Raw genomic sequence first — 13,307 nt, forward strand, 5'->3', positions numbered from 1 at the left:
ATCGACAACATAAACTAGCCGAGCGTTCCTCTGACCCACTCTGCTTTAAATAATCTCCCCACTGCTTGGCCCTCGCTTCGCCATCCCCGTGATTAGGTCAGGACAGCATTGCAGAAGATTAAATGTAATTAGCCGCAGCCATGCTGAACCACGCTCGTCGACCAGGCTCATAATTGTCTCCGACAAAGTTAAGTGCAGTTAGCCAACCTGAGTCAAAGCCACTATTCACACTGTTACAAAGCACAGCAATACCATCATACCAGTGCCACATCCTAATTATACTGCCGAAAAATACACTGCTCAAAAAATTAAAGGGAACACTTAAACAACACAATGTAACTCCAAGTCAATCACACTTCTGTGAAATCAAACTGTCCACTTAGGAAGCAACACTGATTGACAATAAATTTCACATGCTGTTGTGCAAATGGAATAGACAAAAGGTGGAAATTATAGGCAATTAGCAAGACACCCCCAATAAAGGATTGGTTCTGCAGGTGGTGACCACAGACCACTTCTCAGTTCCTATGCTTCCTGGCTGATGTTTTGGTCACTTTTGAATGCTGGCGGTGCTTTCACTCTAGTGGTAGCATGAGACGGAGTCTACAACCCACACAAGTGGCTCAGGTAGTGCAGCTCATCCAGGATGGCACATCAATGCGAGCTGTGGCAAGAAGGTTTGCTGTGTCTGTCAGCGTAGTGTCCAGAGCATGGAGGCGCTACCAGGAGACAGGCCAGTACATCAGGAGATGTGGAGGAGGCCGTAGGAGGGCAACAACCCAGCAGCAGGACCGCTACCTCCGCCTTTGTGCAAGGAGGAGCAGGTGGAGCACTGCCAGAGCCCTGCAAAATGACCTCCAGCAGGCCACAAATGTGCATGTGTCTGCTCAAACGGTCAGAAACAGACTCCATGAGGGTGGTGTGAGGGCCCGACGTCCACAGGTGGGGGTTGTGCTTACAGCCCAACACCGTGCAGGACGTTTGGCATTTGCCAGAGAACACCAAGATTGGCAAATTCGCCACTGGCGCCCTGTGCTCTTCACAGATGAAAGCAGGTTCACACTGAGCACATGAGCACATGTGACAGACGTGACAGAGTCTGGAGACGCCGTGGAGAACGTTCTGCTGCCTGCAACATCCTCCAGCATGACCGGTTTGGCGGTGGGTCAGTCATGGTGTGGGGTGGCATTTCTTTGGGGGGCCGCACAGCCCTCCATGTGCTCGCCAGAGGTAGCCTGACTGCCATTAGGTACCGAGATGAGATCCTCAGACCCCTTGTGACACCATATGCTGGTGCGGTTGGCCCTGGGTTCCTCCTAATGCAAGACAATGCTAGACCTCATGTGGCTGGAGTGTGTCAGCAGTTCCTGCAAGAGGAAGGCATTGATGCTATGGACTGGCCCGCCCGTTCCCCAGACCTGAATCCAATTGAGCACATCTGGGACATCATGTCTCGCTCCATCCACCAACGCCACGTTGCACCACAGACTGTCCAGGAGTTGGCGGATGCTTTAGTCCAGGTCTGAGAGGAGATCCCTCAGGAGACCATCCGCCACCTCATCAGGAGCATGCCCAGGCGTTGTAGGGAGGTCATACAGGCACATGGAGGCCACACACACTACTGAGCCTCATTTTGACTTGTTTTAAGGACATTACATCAAAGTTGGATCAGCCTGTAGTGTGGTTTTCCACTTTAATTTTGAGTGTGACTCCAAATCCAGACCTCCATGGGTTGATAAATTTGATTTCCATTGATAATTTTTGTGTGATTTTGTTGTCAGCACATTCAACTATGTAAAGAAAAAAGTATTTAATAAGAATATTTCATTCATTCAGCTCTAGGATGTGTTATTTTAGTGTTCCCTTTATTTTTTTGAGCAGTGTATAAACTCAACATGTAAAGTGTTAGTCCCATGTTTCATGAGCTGAAATAAAATATCCCAGAAATGTTCCATACACATAATAAAGCTTACTTCTAAAAAATTTGGTGCACAAATTTGTTTACATCCCTGTTAATGATAATTTCTCCTTTGCCAAGATAATCCATCCACCTGACAGGTGTGGCATATCAATAAGCTGATTAAACAGCAGGATCATTACACAGGTGCACCTTGTACTGGGGACAATAAAAGGCTACTCTAAAATGTGCAGTTTTGTCACACAACACAATGCCACAGATGTCTCAGGTTTTGAGGGAGTATGCAATTGGCATGCTGACAGCAGCAATGTCCACTAGAGCTGTTGGTAGATAATTTAATGTTAATTTCTCTACCATAAGCTGCCTCCAACGTTGTTTTAGAGATTTTGGCAGTAATCCCACTCGCTCAGGACCTCCACATCCGGCTTCTTCAACTGCGGGATTGTCTGAGACCAGCCACCCAGACAGCTGATGAAACTGAGGAGTGGCTCCCCAGCGCCCCTGCCAGTCATGTGAAATCCATAGATTAGGGCCTAAGGAATTTATTTCAATTGACTGATTTCCTTATATGAACTGTAACTCAGTAAAATCGTTGAAATTGCTGCATGTTGCGTTTATATTTTTGTTCAGTATAGTTTACATCAACTACCAAGGAGAAATATAGTCATTTCACACAAATAAAAATGTAATATTCTGCTCTGGACAACAACTCCTAAGCACTATTTCTTAGGGCTAAAGGAGATTTACTGGGTAAAGTAAATGGTAGATATCAGGGCTCATAAAATGTACTATTAGCATACATTTTCCATCTGTCTTTTTTCACTATCACAAAACTGAGGAAATGATGCCACTTATCAATACGTACAAAGTACATTAACAAGGTAGTAGAAGCTGAAATATCTCTGTAAGTGTAAGTCCTCTAGTCCAAAGTGGTTACGTGTGCCTATCCACAGTCATTAAAATATTGAATAATAGAAAGGAGACAAACATTGGACTAACAATAATTAGACACTGATCTGGACGTGATTAATTTGTTAGTGCTCAGTCAGCAATAGAATAGTCTCTCACAATGCCTCTCTGCACATCCCCACTGGTTAACTAACAGTGGAACATGTTTATGTGAAGACAAGGAACATGTTTGTGTGAAGACAATTTGCACTAAATAATTAGCAGCTCTGCACTCAAAATTATAGAAGACAATTAGTTTGAAAGTGTCCTTTCATCCTTTCACAATGTGGTAAGATCTGAGTTGTATCTGAGTTTATAGAGTCTGCGAGACCATATTCCTTTCTCTTGGAGATTGTATAAACGTTTTTTTCCAATGGGCTCGGGAGTGGCGAAGGTCGAGCCATGCTTTCTCCAAAACATGACCCGCCAAGCCTCGCTTCTTAACACCCGCTCACTTAACCCGGAAGCCAGCTGCACCCATGTGTCTGAGGAAACACCGTTCAACTGACGACCGAAGTCAGCTAACTGGGGTCGAACCCCAGGCTGTAGCGACGCCGCAACACTGCGATGCAGTGCCTTAGACCGCTGCACCACTCGGGAGGCCATAACGAGATCTTTTGAACAAAAGTCAATCATTCCCCCAATTAAATAACATTTCTAATAATAAAGCAGTGGTATAAATGTGATTAGAAATGGATTGGTTCAAGCCCTGAATGCTGACTGGCTGACAGCCGTGGTGTATTAGACCATATACCACGGGTATGACAAAACATTTATTTTTACTGCTCAAATTACATTGGTAACCAGTTTATGATAGCAATAAGGCACCTCGGGGGTTGTAATATATTGTGTCGTGCCTAAGAACGGCCATATACCACACCCCCTCGTGCCTTATTACTTAAATGTACCCTTGTGATAATTAAAACGTTCTTCTATTATACTGAAGCCATCGTTCAGCCTCTGCTGGGAAATCAATGCCAAATTAACAAGATACTTGTTTATCCTTTTAGTTTTTCCTGTTTTAGTCCTTGTAAATGCCACATTAAACACCACTAAAAATACCAAGACGTGTAGCTGTGATTGTCCCCTAACCTTGGGCTGCTCTATGCCACTACAACTAGCGTGTGAATTGCACTGTCCCTGTACAAATCCATCGTTCACTGTAACGTCACTGTAAGTTTTTTGTCTCTGTTTATTTTGAAAGATGCAGTCACATCAGTTCTGGCAGTCAAACAAGGTTATTCATCAGAGGCTAAAACCATATGATGAGATTTGGATTCCTACAGACGCAGCAGTAGCAGCTCTGAGAGGCGTGCCGTTGGTTAGTGTACTGTGCTGTGTAGTGTGTGCAGTATGTAGAATTAGATGTAGAGGTGTGGGGCCCAGCTAGCGTGGCTCATGGCGGGGAGGACAGCTGTGCAGGTGGAGAGCAGGGGCAGCTGGGTACTGTTCCACAGCCCCCACCAGCCAGTAGTGACTCCACAGCGAACAGGCTGGGTCCCACCACTCATCTTTGTTTTTCATCCAAAAACACACACAACAACAATTTTTATTTATTTATTTAATTCACCTTTATTTAACCAGGTAGGCAAGTTGAGAACACGTTCTCATTTACAATTGCGACCTGGCCAAGATAAAGCAAAGCAGTTCGACACATACAACAACACAGAGTTACACATGGAGTAAAACAAACATACAGTCAATAATACAGTAGAAAAATAAGTCTATATACAATGTGAGCAAGTGAGGTGAGATAAGGGAGGTAAAGGCAAAAAAAGGCCATGGTGGCGAAGTAAATACAATATAGCAAGTAAAACACTGGAATGGTTGATTTGCAGTGGAAGAATGAGCAAAGTAGAGATATAAATAATGGGGTGCAAAGGCGCAAAATAAATAAATAAATAAATACAGTAGGGAAAGAGGTAGTTGTTTGGGCTAAATTATAGATGGGCTATGTACAGGTGCAGTAATCTAAGAGCTGCTCTGACAGCTGGTGCTTAAAGCTAGTGAGGGAGATAAGTGTTTCCAGTTTCAGAGATTTTTGTAGTTCGTTCCAGTCATTGGCAGCAGAGAACTGGAAGGAGAGGCGGCAAAAGGAAGAATTGGTTTTGGGGGTGACCAGAGAGATATACCTGCTGGAGCCGGTGCTATAGGTAGGTGCTGCTATGGTGACCAGCGAGCTGAGATAAGGGGGGACTTTACCTAGCAGGGTCTTGTAGATGACCTGGAGCCAGTGGGTTTGGCGACGAGTATGAAGCGAGGGCCAGCCAACGAGAGTGTACAGGTCGCAGTGGTGGGTAGTATATGGGGCTTTGGTGACAAAACGGATGGCACTGTGATAGACTGCATCCAATGTATTGAGTAGGGTATTGGAGGCTATTTTGTAAATAACATCACCGAAGTCGAGGATTGGTAGGATGGTCAGTTTTACAAGGGTATGTTTGGCAGCATGAGTGAAGGATGCTTTGTTGCGGAATAGGAAGCCAATTCTAGATTTAACATTGGATTGGAGATGTTTGATGTGAGTCTGGAAGGAGAGTTTACAGTTTAACCAGACACCTAGGTATTTGTAGTTGTCCACATATTCTAAGTCAGAGCCGTCCAGAGTAGTGATGTTGGACAGGCGGGCAGGTGCAGGCAGCGATCGGTTGAAGAGCATGCATTTAGTTTTACTTGTATTTAAGAGCAATTGGAGGCCACGGAAGGAGAGTTGTATGGCATTGAAGCTCGCCTGGAGGGTTGTTAACACAGTGTCCAAAGAAGGGCCAGAAGTATACAGAACGGTGTCGTCTGCGTAGAGGTGGATCAGAGACTCACCAGCAGCAAGAGCGACATCATTGATGTATACAGAGAAGAGAGTCGGTCCAAGAATTGAACCCTGTGGCACCCCCATAGAGACTGCCAGAGGCCCGGACAACAGACCCTCCGATTTGACACACTGAACTCTATCAGAGAAGTAGTTGGTGAACCAGGCGAGGCAATCATTTGAGAAACCAAGGCTGTCCAATGGCCATAGCACAGGCAGAACAACCTTCTTTCCAGAAGCCACATTTTCCATGTATTGGTTTTTGTATTGTTCTGTAATCCTATTGTAAAGGAGACAAACAACCCTGTTTTAATCGGAGCGCCTTGTAAAGAGCCTCTCTCCAATACTGTAGAGCAGAGCAGAGCAGGGAGATAAATTATATTTCAGCTTGGGAGACATAAAGCCGGTATGGAGCCGGGCTCTCTGGGGGCAGGAGTATATCACACAAGGTCACAGTGAAATCCCTCTATCACATCCCCACTCCTACTTCCAGGAACACAGCAGCAGCTGCCAGTTCCCTCTCCTCTTCTCCTGTCCTCACACACACAGCAGCATCAGGGGTCACACCCACAGAGAGGTGTCAGCAGCCAATCAAAATGCAGGGAAGAGGCTGTCTGAGCAGCAAAAAAACACCCTTAGAAATATCCAGCAGCTTCTTGTGGGTTTCCTAATCAGATCCTTTGAGTGAGATCCCTGCTCTTATGACTGGTTGTATAGCATAGAGCCAGAGGGCCTCTCATAGAAGTATAATTCTGATTATATAGGGCCTCTTCACACAGATCAGACCTGCAGGACTCCAGTGCTAGGCTCAGCTGTGTGTGAGAATATTCCCAATGGGGCTAGAGAGAGAGAGAGAGAGAGAGAGAGAGAGAGAGAGAGAGAGAGAGAGAGAGAGAGAGAGAGAGAGAGAGAGAGAGAGAGAGAGAGAGAGAGAGAGAGAGAGAGAGAGAGAGAGAGAAGTGACAGAGAGTGGTGAAGGTGAAGACAGGCAGCAGAGAGAAAGAAGGAGCAGCATCAGCCAGATAAGATAAGGTCTCCTTTATCTCCACAGTAGTAAAGAAAGCTGACTGACAAAGCCACAGCAAGATTTTACACACTTGATCCACAACGCATGAAATGTATCTATTTGTTTTAGGCACCATTCATTGTAAGACTGTGGCTATCTTACATAGCAATCCTAAACAATTCAGAAATGTGATAACGAACTGATGCCAAGACTATGTTCTCTCTACAACCAACAATAAACGAGTGTTCAAATTCCTGATCAAGATTAGCTGCATTACACAATGAACCCTATAACCCACTGAATCTCATTTTTCTGTAAGATGAATTGCCTCTAGAACAGAAAGATTGCATAAAACTGAATGAGTTCATCAGCAATCTGACATTGTGGGAAATCTATGGACTCAATCTATGGTCTCATTTAGGTTGGTCTCATTTACTCTAAGAGCAGGGTGAAGAAGTACCCCAACGCTCAATCAAGTCAAATCGAGTATTGGAGTATACAAAACAAAGTAACATACGCATATGCTATGCCTGTAATGCAAAATGTATCACTTGTTGAATTGTATACAGTTTATTAAGCTTATATTTTGAATATTCTGTTGTATACAGTACAATGACTATTATTCTATTCTCTCCAGTCTACCAAGTGTCAGAGAGAAAAGGAAACAGTAAAAGAAAAGCACTTTGGTGTGTTGTGTTATCATCAGTGAGTTCTGCTCAGGGTGCTATGGAAACTACATGACGCAGGAGCAGATTCTGCAGAGGTGAGGAGCGAGGACACCGGCTCAGCTCCATCTCTATCTCTCTCTGTCAGCCATTCTATGGGAACAGCTCTGCTGATAAGATTTAATTCGCTAGACGAGTCATTCCAAATGTCTCTAACGTGAGCCCTCACTCTTGAGTATAAAAGATGTACTCTTTTGTTGGCTTATCAAGAGCACTGCTGAGAATATGCACATGAATGGAGATGTTGCCTGTAAAATAAGTATATTTTTGGCTACAGATTTTAATAAACAGCCAGCTGTCTTATTTTTTTAAGGAAAGTTGTAATTTGTGTCTATCTATATCAGTGGCTCCGGTGAGCAAACCCTTCTCTCCCAGGAAATGTGGAACAGCAGAACACTGTACATACTCATTATAAATGCATGCGTACCCAACAGCTGAATTCCTCAAGGTCAGCTAGCAGCCAACTTTACAAAAGCAGCTCCTCACAATAGCTCCAATTCGTTACCACGGTAACCATCTTTAAGGGGTCAATGTATTTTATAGAGAATTGTATTTATTTATCTGACAGTTGATATTAGACACGTTCAGGAACCAAGGAAAATAAGCATTGATTTAGATGTCCAGAGAATGTTGTGTAATACCCTTGTTAAAACCAAGTATTGAGTTTATTTGTTATAATTATGTTGTATCAGATATAAAAGGTGATCGAATTGTACCTGAATTGTAATGTCGTTAATGCATTTATTTTGAATAAATATTTCTTTAATGTACAAGTGAATAGATTAGTTTACTTTTAAGTTTTGACCAATAAGGTAGTTTGTTAAGCTGAGGCAAATGGGAGAGTTGACCTGGTTAACAGGAGGCCTGGGAAAGAGACGTTGAAGAAAGAAAAAGAGACGTTGAAAAAAGGATGGGGAGACATTATCAGTGTTGGTGAAGAAAAACTATAAAAGAAGAAGATAAAAGTATAACAAAACCCATCTCTACCGAGTTTTGAAGGAAATACTGATTTTATTTTATTAGAGAGTTATTATTATTTTCTTAAGAAAGACTTAGTAGAGACTGAAGCTACCGTCTCATCGTGGAGGTATTTGACATCCTCGAGGTTAGCCTAGCATCGTGCGAGACCTGGAGAGAATTGCTTGTGGAAGATTAATGAGTTCATGTTTCCATGGGATATCTGTTGCTGCTAAGGGGTACTGTCTGCACTGATCTCTGTGCTTGCTGTGGATCTTGTGAGGACACCTGCACAGAACTGCTATACTTCGCTGAGAAAATATCAACTAGTAGTGAGTAACCACAACCGTGAGGTGCTTGGGGACTTCATGTGTGTCGTAATTTTTTTTCCAGCACCAACGCACGCCAACGGGTTACAGCAAGCTTGCAAGTAATTTGGACGATGGTTGTGTGAAAAATCATTGGGGTTTATTATTTTCATTTCTTTTGATGTGATACATTGAAATTGTGATAATATACATCTTGAACCTTATGTCTGTTGCATTGGTGGAGTCATTTACTGTTTCAGTTTCATTTAAATGCAATGGAAAGCATATCCTTATAGAATAACAAAAATCTATAATCATTCTACCTGAAGTTAACACCCTAGTTGTCATCACCCTAGATAGTTTACAATAGGGATTCTTATTGGAGATGTCCTTCTCACCTAACATACCATGCTGTTGAGATATTCTAAGTAACGTAATATCGTGAGAGTCAAATTCGAGCCTGGTGAGAGGGTTACAGTCGCAACTGCACCATATAAACTATCTTCAATGTTTACAGCATCTGATTGGTTTACAGAAGAAGGCTAAAAAGTATGTATTTTTCCTCTGTGAACAATATATTAATAAGGATGGATGCTGCGGTAGTGATTGAGAGCTATGCCTTCCTTGCCTGGCTGTAAATAATGGAAGATTACAGTGAACATGAAGGAAAACGGGCTTAGGGTAAATAAATCAAGCAATCTGTAAAAGGTAATTGTAGCACTGGGGCTTATTCACAGAGCCTGGGCAGAGCCTGGCCCACTGACAGAAAGAAAGAAAGACACACACAGACAGACAGACAGACAGACAGACAGACAGACAGACAGACAGACAGACAGACAGACAGACAGACAGACAGACAGACAGACAGACAGACAGACAGACAGACAGACAGACAGACAGACAGACAGACAGACATGGCCCACTGACAGAAAGAAAGAAAGACACAGACAGACAGACAGACAGACAGACAGACAGACAGACAGACAGACAGACAGACAGACAGACAGACAGACAGACAGACAGACAGACAGACAGACAGACAGACAGACAGACAGACAGACAGACACACACAGACAGACAGACAGACAGACAGACAGACAGACAGACAGACAGACAGACAGACAGACAGACAGACAGACAGACAGACAGACAGACAGACAGACAGACAGACAGACAGACAGACAGACAGTGACTATTAAAATGATTAAAAAGCTCCATGCATCCTGTATGTCTAATCATTACATATTCAATGATCTGTATTGTTTTATGTAAATATTCTGTCATAATGCCTACACAAGGTTGTCATAAACTTGCCTTAGACCGTGACATTACATTTAATGACGTTCCATTGCAAAGTTCGGCCTAGCCAGCCTTGGAGGCACTATACAGCCTAGTGTAGTAGACTAGTGTTACAACACACTATATAGCCTAGTGTAGTAGACTAGTGTTACAACACACTATATAGCCTAGTGTGGTAGACTAGTGGTACAGCACACTGGTGTGGTAGACTAGTGATACAACACACTATATAGCCTAGTTCACATACACCTTAGCCAACTACATTTAAACTCAGTTTTTCACAATTCCTGACATTTAATCCCAGTAAAAATTCCCTGTCTTATGTCAGTTAGGATCACCACTTTATTTTAAGAATGTGAAATGTCAGAATAATAGAGGAGAGAATGATTTATTTCAGATTTTATTTCTTTCATCACATTCCCAGTGGGTCAGAAGTTTACATACGCTCAATTAGTATTTGTTAACATTGCCTTTAAATTGTTTAATTTGGGTCAAACGTTTTGGGTAGCCCGTGTGGCTCAGTTAGTAGAGCATGGCGCTTGCAACGCCAGGGTTGTGGGTTCATTCCCCACGGGGGGACCAGGATGAATATGTATGAACTTTCCAATTTGTAAGTCGCTCTGGATAAGAGCGTCTGCTAAATGACTTAAATGTAAATGTAAATGTAGCCTTCCTCCTGACAGAGCTGGTGTAACTGAGTCAGGTTTGTAGGCCACCTTGCTCACACACGCTTTTCCACAAATGTTCTATAGGATTGAGGTCAGGGCTTTATGGCCACTCCAATACCTTGACTTTGTTGTCCTTAAGCCAATTTGCCACAACTTGGGGTCATTGTCCATTTGGAAGACCCATTTGTGACCAAGCTTTAACATCCTGACTGATGTCTTGAGATGTTGCTTCAATATATTCACATAATTTTCCTACCTCATGATGTCATCTATTTTGTGAAGTGCACCAGTCCCTCCTGTAGCAAAGCACCCCCACAACATGATGCTGCCACCCCCGTGCTTCACGGTTGGGATGGTGTTCTACGGCTTGCAAGCCTCCCCCTTTTTCCTCCAAACATAACGATGGTCATTATGACCAAACAGTTCTATTGTTGTTTCACCAGACCAGAGGACATTTCTCCAAAAAGTACGATCTTTGTCCCCATGTGCAGTTGCAAACCGTAGTCTGGCTTTTTATGGCGGTTTTGGAGCAGTGGCTTCTTCCTTGCTGAATGGCCTTTCAGGTTATGTCGATATAGGACTCGTTTTACTGTGGATATAGATACTTTTGTACCTGTTTTCTCCAGCATCTTCACAAGGTCCTTTGCTGTTGTTATGTGATTGATTGTCACTTTTCGCACCAAAGTACGATCATCTCTAGGAAACAGAACGCGTCTTCTTCCTGAGTGGTATGATGGCTGCGTGGTCCCATGGTGTTTATACTTGCGTACTCTTGTTTGTACAGATGAACGTGGTACTTTCAGGCGTTTGGAAATTGCTCCCAAGGATGAACCAGACTTGTGGAGGTCTATAAAAAAAAAAATCTGAGGTTTTGGTTCTGACCAACTGGAATTGAGATACAGTGAATTTTAAGTGAAATAATCTGTCTGTAAACAATTGTTAGAAAAATTACTTGTGTCATGCACAAAGTAGATGTCCTAACTGACTTGCCTGTCACGCCCTGGCCTTAGTTATCTTTGTTTTCTTTATTATTTTAGTTAGGTCAGGGTGTGACATGGGGGATGTATGTGTTTTGTATTGTCTAGGGTTTTTTGTATGTTTATGGGTGCTGTGGTTTAGTTGGTTAAAGTGTCTTGTCTAGGTGTATGTATGTCTATGGTTGCCTAGATTGGTTCTCAATTAGAGATAGCTGTCTATCGTTGTCTCTGATTGGGAACCATATTTAGGCAGCCATATTCATTAGGTAGTGCGTGGGTGATTGTCTATGTCTTTACGTTAGTTGCTTGTGTCTGCACTTTAGTTTTATAGCTTCACGGTCGTTTGTTGTTTTGTTTAGTTTGTCAGTGTTCGTTTCGTTTCCGTCTTCAAATAAAAGAGGATGTATTGTTATCACGCTGTGCCTTGGTCCTCCTCTCTTCCACAATGTTACGACGATCGTGACATTGCCAAAACTATAGTTTGTTAATAAGAAATTTGTGGAGCGGTTGAAAAACGAGTTTTAACGACTCCAACCTAAGTGTATGTAAACCTGTTATTGACAGGTATTAGTCAATAACAGGACATTGATTTAATATTTTAGGGCAGTTGAACTTGTTTGACTGCTTGAGGAAGAAGAGAAAAACACTAAAATCTCTACTTTTACAACCCAATAGCCCTCTGTCACAATTTGTTAACAGCGTATACAAGCAAGGTGTGTTGTTCGCCACCTACAATTCAGACATCAGTCAATTGACATGTACTGTCACGATTTTGTAGTATCTAGCAGCTATGGGAATTTGCAACAGCTGGATGAGCCCAAGTTGAAGTTTGACAACTTTGTGAATGGCTCCTTAGAGGGGAAACACAAAGCAGAAGTCCCAAAGCAGTCAATGTGTCACGACAGTATGAACACCTATACAAATCTATCAAGAGATACACACAAGAGGGAAGTTAGTACAAATATAGCATGCCTGACTCTCATCCATCTCCCCTACTTCTTCTACTCACTCTCTTCCTGTGCCTGCTGCCCTGTCAGAGGAGATGCAGTTTATTTAACAGTGAGCAGCACATCCCTCTGAAGCAGCATGGTCCTGTTTGAGTGACTAGACTAGTCGTCTACCTCCCTTGGGCTGGATTGAGAACAGGCCCTGTGGAAGTCACAGCCAGGTCAGGAAGAGAAATCCCTCCACGGCTCAGTCACAATGTGCAGCCAGACACACAATACAAACGTCTCCAGCTGGACATCAGCCAACAGTGGATTACAAAAGCTTACAGATAAGACTATAGAGGGCACCGAAAGTCACCAGAAACAGACTTCTTGTTTGTTATGCTGCTTTAAAACTTTTATAATGTGTATAAATCACACACACAGCAACATGTATGAGGCATACTATTTCCTCAAGAGAATATTAAACTATGTCCGTGCTATTGGAATTTTACAGAATGTCTCAGCTTTAGCTCAGCGGAATTAGACAGTCTTGTGGCGGGCAAAATACCTGAATTCAAACCCCAGTCAGTCACACTAGTAAACCGTTTGTCAGAAAGAAACTTCAATAGCCTATATAGCCTAGTGTGGTAGACTAGTGTTACAACACACTATATAGCCTAGTGTGGTAGACTAGTGTTACAACACACTATATAGCCTAGTGTAGTAGACTAGTGTCACAACACACTATATAGCCTAGTGTGGTAGA

The 13,307-nt window shown here is 42.9% G+C and overlaps 1 protein-coding gene across 18 annotated transcripts in view; it reads right to left on the bottom strand.

The window, feature by feature from the left end:
* Nucleotides 1-13,307, bottom strand: part of LOC139541147 (leucine-rich repeat-containing protein 7-like) — a 234,853-nt gene that overhangs the window by 51,319 nt on the left and 170,227 nt on the right. The window lies entirely within an intron of this gene.

This window comes from Salvelinus alpinus, chromosome 16 (genome assembly GCF_045679555.1).
Source record: "Salvelinus alpinus chromosome 16, SLU_Salpinus.1, whole genome shotgun sequence".
Taxonomy (NCBI): Eukaryota; Metazoa; Chordata; class Actinopteri; order Salmoniformes; family Salmonidae; genus Salvelinus; species Salvelinus alpinus.